Genomic DNA, 12,728 nt, shown 5'->3' with positions numbered 1-12,728 from the left:
CTCATTTAAAGAGTTTTCTGTGGTGAAGAAAGAGGAAGAGAAAGAGGCAATGACAGTGAAGTTTGCAAGTTTGACGGAAAAGCTCGCTACTTGTTCAGGAGGTGACCTATATCAGTAGCATAGCACAGAAGAGCCGCATTGTAAAATTTAGAAGGACAGGCGATCTAAATGAGTTAATGTTCACGCCTGTGCAGATCTCTCGAAGTAATATTTCAAATAATGTGTCAGAATGATGTCTAACCTCACACATATGGCGCCATGAGAACAAGCAGGGGCTCAAACGTGATGCAGTTAGTGCGGGTGACCCATATTTTTCTCTCGCTTTAACCGACTTCTAGTGCTTGCCTGATCGCAACTGCAATTGTGCCCAGCGCCATTCGTATTCGCTTCCACACATGCGTTCGAACACATTGCAACCCACGACACCGGCAGCTAGAGCATCAATACAAGTCCTACTGCGACGGGAACATTGACAGATACATTCATCCGTCTTCTTGGGTCCCATTACACGGACGCCATAACCGTATGTTTATTTGTACAAGCACGTACTTACGCGTATATACTAGCAGCAGCATCCTTCGCACAGTTCACACGATACTCCTTCGGAAAACAGCGGCACTCTATTGGCCGTTCTCTGACACTCTCACAATAGGTCGTCCTCAGGTTTCTCATATGCGTGTCTTTGTAGTTACCCGTTCAGAGGTCTAACCTATCGACGCGATATCCGCTGACACTGTATTGGGTTACAGCAATGGCACGTCGTCTGTACAGGGTTGACACTCAAGGACCGACGAAAACAATCCTCCGCTAAACTAACACACGGAGTTACAGATAGCCAGTCGATACAGGCAGAAACCCTGCACTGCACGCATTTATGCCTCGTTATGTGTTTTCGCACTTTTATTGCTGGCATATTCCTCTGGCATCGTTCCATCATGTACAAAAATATTCCCCACAAACGCTAACAGTTTCCTAAATACTTCGAACGCTTTTTCAAAAAAAAGCAAAAACTTTTGCCCATTATTTTTCTCCGCACCAAGATACTTCTATTGTCGCTTTTTCTCTGTTTCCCAAAATCGTGTCAACTTCACTACGCCAGGTTGGTGTGCGTGACTTGTTGTTTCTAAACAGAGTTTCTCTCTCTCTCTCTTTCTCTCTCTCGCGCGCGCTATATATATATATATATATATATATATATATTCTTAGTTTATGAGAGTTGTGGCATTTTTTTCATGTTCAATATGCACTGCTGTCGTTCCTGAGAGCCATCATATCATATCTAATCTGCCGCACTGACTGTCACTTTATGGTTACTACTTTGTAGCTACGGTATTATACAGTCGCTTGTAAAACAGCACAATATAATAAGCTCGAATTCAACACTATATAGATGCTCCAATTTTAATACTCTTTGTGTATCTGTGATCACATTGCTAATTATAAAATGTAAATGATAAAAAAATATTCTGTTTAAATTATTATTTTTTCCTATACACTCGGAATCATTTCCCGTGTAGAGCACTGAGGATCGTCTAGATAACGACACTTTTCCGGTGAAAGTTGTTACGAGATCATAACAGGGATATTTTTTGGTGCGGTAGCAGTGCTCCACCAGCACCGCCCCGCTGTCCGTCACCAGTATCGCGCGAAATAAAAGAAAAAAAACTGATTTAACGAAAAACACCAAGGACACCGAGTTATTCGAACACGAATCGCCTGTGCCCAGCCCAGTATTCTAATATTGAGCCACGCCTGTGCTTCACGCCACAGGCAGGCTTCATATCAAAAACAAAGCCTTGTTAATATGAGTATCTAAACATTTTATAACAGCATAGAGAGAACCAGGTGCCACACAGCGCGAATTGCGTAACAAGTGGGTCGTCGAGCGTTCCAAACCACATCAAGAGCTTCAGGCATAATTTATGATTGTCATCAGCCATGGAATTAACAAAAAATAGACGAAATTCCTCGTAAATTTGTAGCAGGTAGCACGCTTTTCTGAAGAATGACGAATGATCCAGAAAAACGCACCTCCAGCTGTCGCTGCGACTATGCTGTGCGTTTCACGCAAGCCTGTGGTTTCTCATCTGGTTTTTCTTACTATAAACACGTTTGGCACACAAGTGAAGGTGCAGAAATAAAACAGCAACAGACTAATCTCACTGTAGTGCTTTAAAGCACTTCGAATCTTCACAATATTGAAAAGGAGAAAAACAGTGATGCAATAAAGTGCTTTCATATAGACCTTACCATCTCAACAAGCTTTATCGTGATCGCTGCGGCCTGAAGTAATAGGTGATGTATGAGCAGTTCTTCAGGACCCCAGAAGCATAACCAAAATAAATGCACTGAGAAACGAATTTCACACTTTGAGAGTCGGAGAGAATGGGATGAACTGCTTTGAGGTTATGCTGGCCTTGATAAAGACATAAGTGAAATGCTAAGGATATCTTCAAAAAAAAGGAAGACGCCATGAACTTTTTGTACATTACAATTTCTCAACAATTGCTGAAAATTGAAGATCAGCTGGCGCTATAACGCATTTGTGCTAATCAAGTGAATAATAAATGCGAAGCGTTTTTTTTTTACCGGCGGCTGGCATCTTTGGCGTCCGGCGCTGCCCAGTGCTGTGATTGAATGCATTAAGCAGTCTCCAGAAGAAGGTTTCATAACAATCTAAGCAAAACTTCATCTTTCGTAAATGCATTTCACAACGAGTCCATTTTTTAAAGACTGGACCATTCGCTTAGGAAAGTTCACACCTCATCCATCATCCACAACGTCTAATTCCAGACAACACCTGGACATTTCTGCATCGTTTCAACTTAAGTGAATGGCGCAAATCATTTTTAGTTCTACAGATGTTAACCAATGTTATAGTGAATAAAAAGGTTAGCACGCGTTTTTTCCGTTTTTTTTTGTCAAAAATTTTGGAGCAGCACTTCTAGGAATAGCCGAATTATGGCTTGCGTATTTTTTAACCTTCATCTGTAATAAGGTAGCACCAGAAAATTTGTCTCTTTGATGGGCTGCACGTACAAGAATCCTACATTTTCAGCAAAGCTTATGACAACCATTGTATAGGTTATTTTCCTTTACTTTCTTTTTAGTGCGTGCATCTGCGGCCCCTATACGCTGCAGCTGAGCTTTACAAATTCTGCATTTCAGGTGGCTTCAGGTGCTGAGGATGGAAATCCATGTTTATTTTTGTTTGCCTTCTTATATTCTTAAAAGAAATTGGAGGTGTTGTTTGCATCTAGGATATTCTAAACACTCAAGTTCCAAGGACTCTAACAATGCCATGACTGATTGTGTGCGTCGGTATTTACCACACACCAAACAGACTGGTAATTTTTGTATTCTCTCACTTTGAGTCCTCAACACCTTCTGGTGATTGATTGATTTGTGGGGTTTAACGTCCCAAAACCACCATATGATTATGAGAGACGCCGTAGTGGAGGGCTCCGGAAATTTCGACCACCTGGGTTTCTTTAACGTGCACCCAAATCTGAGCCCACGGGCCTACAACATTTCCGCCTCCATCGGAAATGCAGCCGCTGCAGCCTGGATTTGATTTCGCAAACTGCGGGTCAGCAGCCGAGTACCTTAGCCACAAGACCACCGCGGCGGGGCAACCTTCTGGTGAGGTGACCCGACCATACTAGCGTATATTCTAAGACTGGTCTTATGAATGTTTTGTAAGCAGTTAGTTCCATGTCCGATGTGGCGTGATCCAGCTTCTTCTTGAGGAAATAAAGTTTTTTATGCGCCTTAGAACAGATGTTGTCTATATGAGAGTGCCACTGTAATTTGTGCATGTTACTAACTCTTAGGTAATTGAAACAAGCGGAATTATTTAAAGGTTGATTCACGATGTGGTACATGAAATACAGTTCCCGCCCACCTGAGTGAATATGCGCGATTGTTGTTTTGCCGTAGTTTATCTCCATGTCCCATATTTTTTACCACTCATCTAATGTCTGCAAGTGTTTGTTCAGATTGCTTTACCCGCTTTTACAAGTCACTAGAGAATAAATCAAGCAATTATCTTCAAACAGTTTCATTTTAATAGGCGCCTTAACTATTGAACACACATCATTAAAAAATGTCAGAAAAAGAATTGGTCCTAAAACAGACCCCTGGCCTGAGTACACGCGTAGTGGTCTTGAAGTATAGCTTTCAATTCTTGCAGCCTGTTGATGCAATAATGATAATCAGCCACTTTGAGCATCTATCTATCTATCTATCTATCTATCTATCTATCTATCTATCTATCTATCTATCTATCTATCTATCTATCTATCTATCTATCTATCTATCTATCTATCTATCTATCTATTTGATTCTCCTGCTACGACACCGAAGAGGGCAGGGAAGCGAATTGGACTTGTGATGGCTGCGCAGGGCGAGTAGCAAGGGTTTCAAACTTGCCTCCTTGCATCATAGCTATCGTAACCAGCCAATACGACACAATATATTGCATCAGAACGCTGTTCGTTCAGCGCACAAACACTTCTAGTGTCTGACTGATAGTAAACTGAAACCAACATGCAGCAACCGTGATAGGAGCGTCGACGTCACTATAGGAAAGGGTGCAGTAGTGCACCCTGAATTTTTCTGCGCCAAATGCCACGCCCGAACTCTACCGTTCGTATCAATAGGATGTTGGTTCTAGTTCACTGTATATAGTCTGACATCAATTTCTAACGTAACCTGGTTACAATCAAAACAGAAGCAGCGTGCACTTCACATTTTTTTTCCTTTTGATGCACACTCTTCTTTCCACTGACGCCACTCCACGGTTTTGCATTCGTTCTGCACCTTCCCGCGGCTACACAGAGCGACTTTTTGTTGCCTTTCCACGCAAGTCTTCAAGAACGGTATTGCATTCCTTCGGGACAATAGAGAATCATCTGTAAAAGCCACTCGCCGAGTCTTCGGCCATGGCCACCACCCTCCTGTCTTATATTTACTCCTGGTTTTTCCCCCAATTCCCTACAGGCACTCATACGTGCTCTGATTTAGAGCTGCAGAATTAACGTCTCCTCTCCTCTGCTCCTCCTCCATTCACTTGCGTCATGTCAGCGTTGTGGCGTGTGGCCACCGGGTTCCATATCACGGTTTTTCTAATGTTGCTGAGACTATAGAAGACTTTGTAAAACCTCATAGAGTTTGAAGAGGTTTATGTTGACATGTGACAAGGCAAATGAAGTCGAACCCCCCCTCGAAAAGAAATTTGATCCTTAAATAGTGTTCATATAGACGCCAAATTGAAATTTTTTGTAGGCATTTAGGTATGAACACCAAAAACAGGCATTCATGGGTACTGTAAATTATTTGAAAGCCCTTATTAACCTCTCAATCCTGCTCGTATATAAAAACGGCTCGAAAAAAACGCAAGGAAAGAATAGTCATTTGCCCAAAATTTGACCTTTATTGATCACTAGTAGAATACACTGCACGTAACAGCCGAACTGTACCATGAAAATAGTGGCTCCTAATTTGAACTACATAACGCGTTTGAATTCATGGTGTCTTCATTTTTCCCATGCGCCTTGTCCGCCGTTACATACTCTTATTAAAAAAAACTGAGTTTCTTTCCGGTTGCTTCTTGAAAGTGTGACTTTTCCACTTCACAGGGCCAATATATTTGAAAGTTGAATCCATTTGACGTAAGTTGGAAACAATTTCTCCTCATTTTTTTACCTCCTTTTCATCAAAGGACACTCTGATGCCGTCCTCCAAACCTCAATGCGAGGTTCTCACACAATCTCTCAGTGTGCTTTGTGAATGGTCCATGGTGAGCAGGCGGCTTGTAGAGACACTGGTCGCGGTTCAGAAGAAAACTGTCTCTAGCCATTGCTGGCGTCGACCTCCTTGTTGTGCCTCTTCTTTCTCTGTTGTGCCTCTTTGTTGTGCCTCTTCTGATGTACTTCTTTCTTTCTTACTTTATTTCATGCTTCTACATCCTTTTTTGTTGCTCTCTTTCTTTTTTCTTGTTTTTTTCTCTTCCTTTCTTCTATTTTTTTCTTGTATATCGCATCACGGAATGACCTGCTGCCGTTTGCCTTTTTCCATCTACGCGTTTCACAACACAACAATTCAGTTAATGCTGACTGCAACGGCTGTAAAGCGTTCACAACTAGGCGACAAGGAAAGTCGGCCACAAGAAATGACCACTCACCTCGATAGAAGACCAAACTGACGTACGAGATACGGCTGGCAGCCAACAAGCTCATAATCGAGACAAACGAATTTTTGAAAAAACGGTGCATACACAGACACTTCTGAGCAACACAGCTTCTAGGGTCGCATTTATTCGCATGCTTGCAGGTGCGACGTTTCACTCGCATGACGCTATCTTTTGAAGTTTTGGTCAACACGCCCCTAAGCTGTTGATTCATAGATTTATATGTGGGGTTTAACGTCCCAAAACCACCATATGATTATGAGAGACACTGTAGTGGAGGGTTGCGGAAATTTCGACCACCTTGGGTTCTTTACCGTGCGCCCAAATAGGAACACCCAGGCCTACAGTATCTTCACCTCCATCGAAAATGCAACAGCCATAGCCGGGATTCACTCCCGTGGCCTGTGGCTCACCAGCCGAGTACCTCAGCCACTAGACCACCACGGCGGGGCCGGAAGCTATTGTCTGCGGATAATTTCAATGAGTGACTCGTCGTTCACAGCGTCATTTTGAATACGAAGAATTTCTTAGTCACAGGATGCCACGTGTCGTGCGTCAGCGGTGATGTCCACATTCCCGCTGCGCGTGCTCGTGCCTCGCGTATCGTTCCGCATGATTGCGTCCCGTGCCAACTGTTGCTCCCCCCCCCCGCTAGGCTGACGTAGGCAGCGTCTGCTAGTGAAAAGCGACTGCTCGAGCTGCACAACCGTTCACTGGCCAGCCTGTACAGTCCCTTAATGACATCCGGTTTCGTCTGCCAATGTGCCTTAATAGCATTGGTGGACGAGAAGAACTTTAGAAAATAGCCCGCTCATTTTCTACACTTCCCTTTTCTCATTTGGCAAAGTATATTCAAATAAATGTTCTTTTAAGCTACATAAAAATGGTACGTTCATTTTATATGAAAAATTAAAGGGACACTTTCTTTACCCTTCAAAAAACTTCACAACGTACTTCCAGTTTCAAAGTTGGGAGCTAATAACTGAGGTGGCCAGAAGTTTTTTGGGGTACAGCACATACCATTTTAAAACCGTCTATATGTAGATACTAGATGGCACATAAGCGTCGCACCACTCGTTGAAGGCAACCCTTCACCTTCATTCAATACGTGGGAATAACAAAGCACGAATTAACAATTGAGCATTCCCAAACCATACACAATTACGCGAAAATCACGCAATACCCCCTCCCGCCTCTGTGATGCAGTTATTCGAGTTCTCCCCGTGGAAAGACACGGGCGCCATTTTTTTTTTTCGTCTACACGGCCTCATCAAGCGTGAGGTCCACTGAACGGCTTCGTGCTCTTCCATAGTACAGTACCAAGTACTCTAAATTGTTAAACACTTCTGCTAAACAGCCTTTTCAGAAAAATCTCGCTCTCTCCCATAGTTGAGTACCAAGTACTCTGAATCTTTAAACACTTTTTCCAAACAAAGGACACAACTAGCAGAAAGTAGTGATTTCCAAGCCAATGAACGCAGAAGCTTCCATACTCTGCTACAGCGATAGCTTTGAAGCGACCCGGCAAGCTTCAGTGATTTTCATAGTAAGCATAATAATATAACAAAGTGGGTCTCAATTTAAATATAGGTGCTTCTTGAGTATAAGTGCGGGCCCCAGTTGCTAAGCATTTGCAGTTGTTCTGTTCCTATAGTTTCTTTTTTTTGTCGGCCAAGGTTCGGCAGCATATATTAAATTGTTACTTCCACAGTAACTATTCGGAAGTTATTGGTAGTAGGCTAGGATGATGAGCCCGTAAAGACCCATGCTGGTATGAGATCTCTCCATCTTCTCGCATCTTCGTCTTCTTCCTAGTCCGCCACATACGCCGCGTAACATTTCTCACACTCGCAGACGAAGCTCGCCACGCGTTTCATTCAGTGTCTCAATTGTATGTGAGAGGTTCTCCCCTTCTCACAAGTGCGAATTCACACATTACATAGGCCAACGACAGCAATACCAACTCCAACAAGACTCCTTCACACGCGAGGAGGCTGTCGCACTTCGCCAACTGCAGACCCGAACTTTCCCGAACCTCCATTTAATGAATAAAATATACCCGACTTGTTATACTTATGCCTGTCCAGGTTGTGGCGCTATGGCACAACTTTTCACGTTACCGTAGAGTGCTCCGCAGCTTAATTCCCTCCCCTACCTCCAATTCTTTGGTACACCCGAACTCCAGAGCAGTGCGAAGGCACCCTTCGTGACGGTGCCCCCGAGGTCTTCCGCGCCCTCATTCTCAGGATCTGGGCTGTTGCAGAAGTTACCTTAGTTATCACCTGTAAACAGGACTTTTCCCGCTTCCTTAGAGTTTTCATAATAAAATCTTTTCATGATCATCATCGCCTATAAACTGAAAGGTTTCAGGGAAACCAGATGTGTGACCTCTGTCTTGCTGAAGCCTCTCCCACTAGTTCAGAGGCGTGCGATGCAGTAGTCGACTGCGCTCAGGCGTTCAAGGACAACGAACGGTCCTGTGGGCGAGCAGTTTTTGGCCAAACCAACACGAGGTATCTCGAATTATACGGCACGTGCCGGTGCTTACCATCGTAACGACTGTACTTTCGAACTGTCTTGTGGGCTCTTGTGCGTAAACGGGCAAGGCGGGGACCTACGTCAGCCGCATAGAGTTTCTCCGTGAAGAGCAGCATCAGAAAAAGATCCAATGTATCACATGGGGCTAAATGCAGAGTAGAAATAACGGGCTGTAGCCGGTGGTCTCGTATTGGGCAGTGTTAACTGCGTACGTGGCGAAAGGTAAGGAATCGTCCCCGTTCTGATGATTTGAAGCAACGTACATTGAAAGCGTGTTCACTAGAGTTCGAACTGTTCGCTCGGTGATGTCATTCATCTGCGGCTGATAAGGCATACAGTATCTGTGTTCAGAGCCACACATTGGGAATAGTTCTTCGGCAACGTCTGGCGTAATCTTACGTCTACGGTCACTTATGATGACGTGAGGACGTCCACTACGCAATTTGATAGAATGTAGAAGGAAGGACGACGCTTGACCAGTGTTCGCTGATGACTGGGTGGTCATCTCGCAATACCGAGTAAGATGGTCAGCGCCCACGACAATCCATCGCTTGCCTTTTGATGAGCACAAAAAAACAAATCAGGTCAATGCCAAATGGTGAACTGGGGGCATCACAGTGTGTAGATATCCGGCCTGAGAAGGTGAGAAATTTAGGCGCCTGTCATTGGGTACAACTGGCCATGTACAACTCAACCAACAGGCACATGCGCGCCCCAGTAAAAGCGTTGCTGTGTAAAATGAAGAGTGCGCCTTCTGGGAACTGGAAACGCTCAGCTGACCAGAAGTAGCGTAATCTTGCATGGCACTCGAAACATATGAACATTGTAATTCCGGAACCATAAGCATTAAGCAGGTACCATTGTCGGAGATATTCTTGTACAGATTCATCCTGAACGTAAACGCGGCCTCTCGGTGGGGATTCTTGTGCGAGGATGCATAGTGGATTGAAGCTCACGTCCGTTTGCTGCTCAATTTAGAAGGTGGTCTTATTCGGCAATATTCGTGCAACGGGCACAATAAGAAGATCGAAACTGTCATGGTCGCAAGTACTCGTATCCAGTAGAATTCTCTGAAGGCAATCTGCATCGTCGTCTTTCCTGCCGCTCTTGTACAATACGTATGAGCACAGTCCAGGTGAGTGTCCGATATTCTTGCTGTGTCGTAGTGTAAATGCTTTCCGGCTTAATGTGCGACTGGCACACGTGACTGCGTGTTGTTTTTGATCACATCACGGTACTGGGACAGCACCTATACCAATACCACTTGAGTCGGTGTCAACTTAAGGCACCGCAGAAGGGTTGAGTGCCGCAGGATAGACTATGACGTGAGTAAGAACTTCATTGTTTCAAAGAAGTCGCACTATCTGTAGTCTATTCAAAACTAGCACCTTGGTGGAGAAGACAGGTCAGGGGGAAAGCAACTTCATCAAATGCGAGAATTCATCAGCCGAGTGAAGAGCAGTGACCCAAAATCTCTGAAGCTCGTTTATTAAGGCGGTTTAAAGGTGCCAACAGCTATTGCCTCATTTGAGTCGTGCCTGATTCCCTATTTTTGTACGAGGTGTCTGTCCCAGCACCGATGTTTGCCACTCACCAAAACGATATTTGTTCACATTACTAACCATGCCAGCATTTCTAATATGTTCCATAACAATGTCGACTACTTCCTTATGCTCACTGAATGTATGTTTGAAGATCACAACATCATTAAGATATTGCATACAGATGTTACACTTTAGGCTTCGCAGAGTGTTGTCCAAGAGCTTTTACAATGTAGCAAACGCCTTATACAGGCTGAAAGGTACCACGTTGAATTCATGTTGCTAGTCCTGGGTAACGAAAACCGCCTTTTCTTTGTCCATCAGATTCATAGTAGCCTGAGAGGAAACCTTTAAACATAAAGTAAGATGCCCAATGAGTGTGTTTACAATTAAATTTAATGACTTAGAATACCTGTTACACTACTATACTCGGCGACAACTTTTCTTGGCACTGAAGGGAAAGCTACAGAGGCGGAGCTTCTGCAAATGTAGCACAATGCGAAGTAGTCCGTTTTGGCTCATGTCTCATGACGCTATGAAACGTGACGGCAGCACACCATCAGCGTTTCATGTAGACGCAGACGTCGCTTAGCATTTGAGGTTCACGTAAAAAGGCGGGACTTTCTCGCGCGTTCAAAACCGCGAAGTCACAACGAATAAATTAAAGTTAATATGACTATCTTAATGGTGGGAGCTACGTCCTGTCTCAAATAGCTCTACGTACAACATAAAGGCAGAACTTCTATATATCCCAGTAAAAATGCGGGTGCTCTTGTGGAACTACATTCAATGGTGGTAGGATGCTCGCGATCTGGCTCTGCAGCCTTTGCTCCGATGCCAAGAAAAGTTGTCGCCGAGTATGTCAGAGACCAAGAGCCTTCTCAGTCAGACAAAAACGCAGCTTGACGTGTGTTTGTGTGTTTAGAAAAAGTGTGTAACAATTTTTAGTACTATAGCTACTCTACTTTGGGAGAGCTGAAAGCCGTCCCGTGGCTACGCTTGTTTAGAAAAAGTTTATTTACAGCATGTACAGAACACAAAGGCTTCATACCATTCCAGTAACAGGGCACATACACTTCTGCACATCTATATTTCACGACTAACATCACTACGTTACAGTGAAGACGTTTGCTCTAATATACATGATTATGTTGGCATACATGTACACGAAAATTCAATGTGATATCACGATGCAAGGGTATAACGATACAATAGACCCAAATGAAACACAATTTGTAACAAATGAACTCATATATAACAACTCAACGGGCGCTGCTTAGCACCAAGTCGGTCGAAAAATGAGTTGTATCCTTTCGTGTTCCACCTTGACGAAAGGGCACGACCAATGCCGCAGAAACTTTTGCTCCCCGAGGAAGGAAAGCTCTTCGGAGAGGAACGCGAGGATCTCTTGTCTCATTCTCCCCAGTATCGGCCACAAGGCACGCCGGCGGCGATTGGCAGCAACGGCCTCACATCGGTTTCTCCAAAGGCTGAACAGCCCCGCAACTATTAAGAGAGCGGAGAAGCGGCTACGCGGAAATCGGCCGTTGGACACGAAAGTTCGCACACCCTGTCCTCGAAAACCAGCAGCATGAAACTCTATCGATTAGCTCAATCTTTGTGATGGTGTTTAGGCTGTGATAGTCCACACAGAATCTCCGGTTAACACTTCTCTTTTTCACAAGAATAATTGGAGCTGCGCGAAGACTAAACAATCTTTGAATGACGCCCTTCTGCAGCATGTCACGCATTTGTTCGCCTTTGATGTTGCCCTCTGATTACGACATCTGGTAGGGATTTTGACGGATGGGCTGTGCACTTCCTGTATTCATCCGGTGGAGAGTACGAGACGCGGGAATTGAAGACGTATGGTCACTCTAAACAAATTACTCTTTTTCCCGTTAAGAGAATCCCTGTATGGATGCGAAGCCGCGGAGAATATGTGAATGGAACCCGCACAACTTCCTCTACGTTTGTACCACCATTCAGACTAACCCTGCTGGGCACAATCGCTTGTTACCGGTGACCGATGCCGTGAAAACTGCCGATGACGATGACTCTAGCACTGCTAAGCAGCTGGTTCCTCAACGCACACGCCAGGGACATCGAACGTTATCCAGTGATAACCAAAGCGGGTGCACTCTGTCTCACGAAAACTTGGAACGCGTTTTCATAGAAAACATAGGAGGGGGAGCGTAGAAGAGGATAGGGAGAGAGGGATGCGCGTGCGCACTGGAGGTGTGGACACCGCGCTGATGAGGAATAGTTTTGTTGCCTTCGCCGCTGCCTAGGGAAAGAGGGAGGCGATGCGCATGCACAGTAGTAGAGCAGATTGTCGCCAGGGTACGCACCCGGCCCCAAGCAATAGCTGCTTTTCATCTAAAAATAGAAAACCGGAATATATTTTAAAAGCACGTCTAGAGGCATTCGGTGCTGCTTGGTAGTAAGTTCCCTGTCGA

Source organism: Rhipicephalus microplus, chromosome 6 (assembly GCF_043290135.1).
Source record: "Rhipicephalus microplus isolate Deutch F79 chromosome 6, USDA_Rmic, whole genome shotgun sequence".
Classification (NCBI taxonomy): domain Eukaryota; kingdom Metazoa; phylum Arthropoda; class Arachnida; order Ixodida; family Ixodidae; genus Rhipicephalus; species Rhipicephalus microplus.
Note: the sequence above shows the minus strand (reverse complement) of the source record.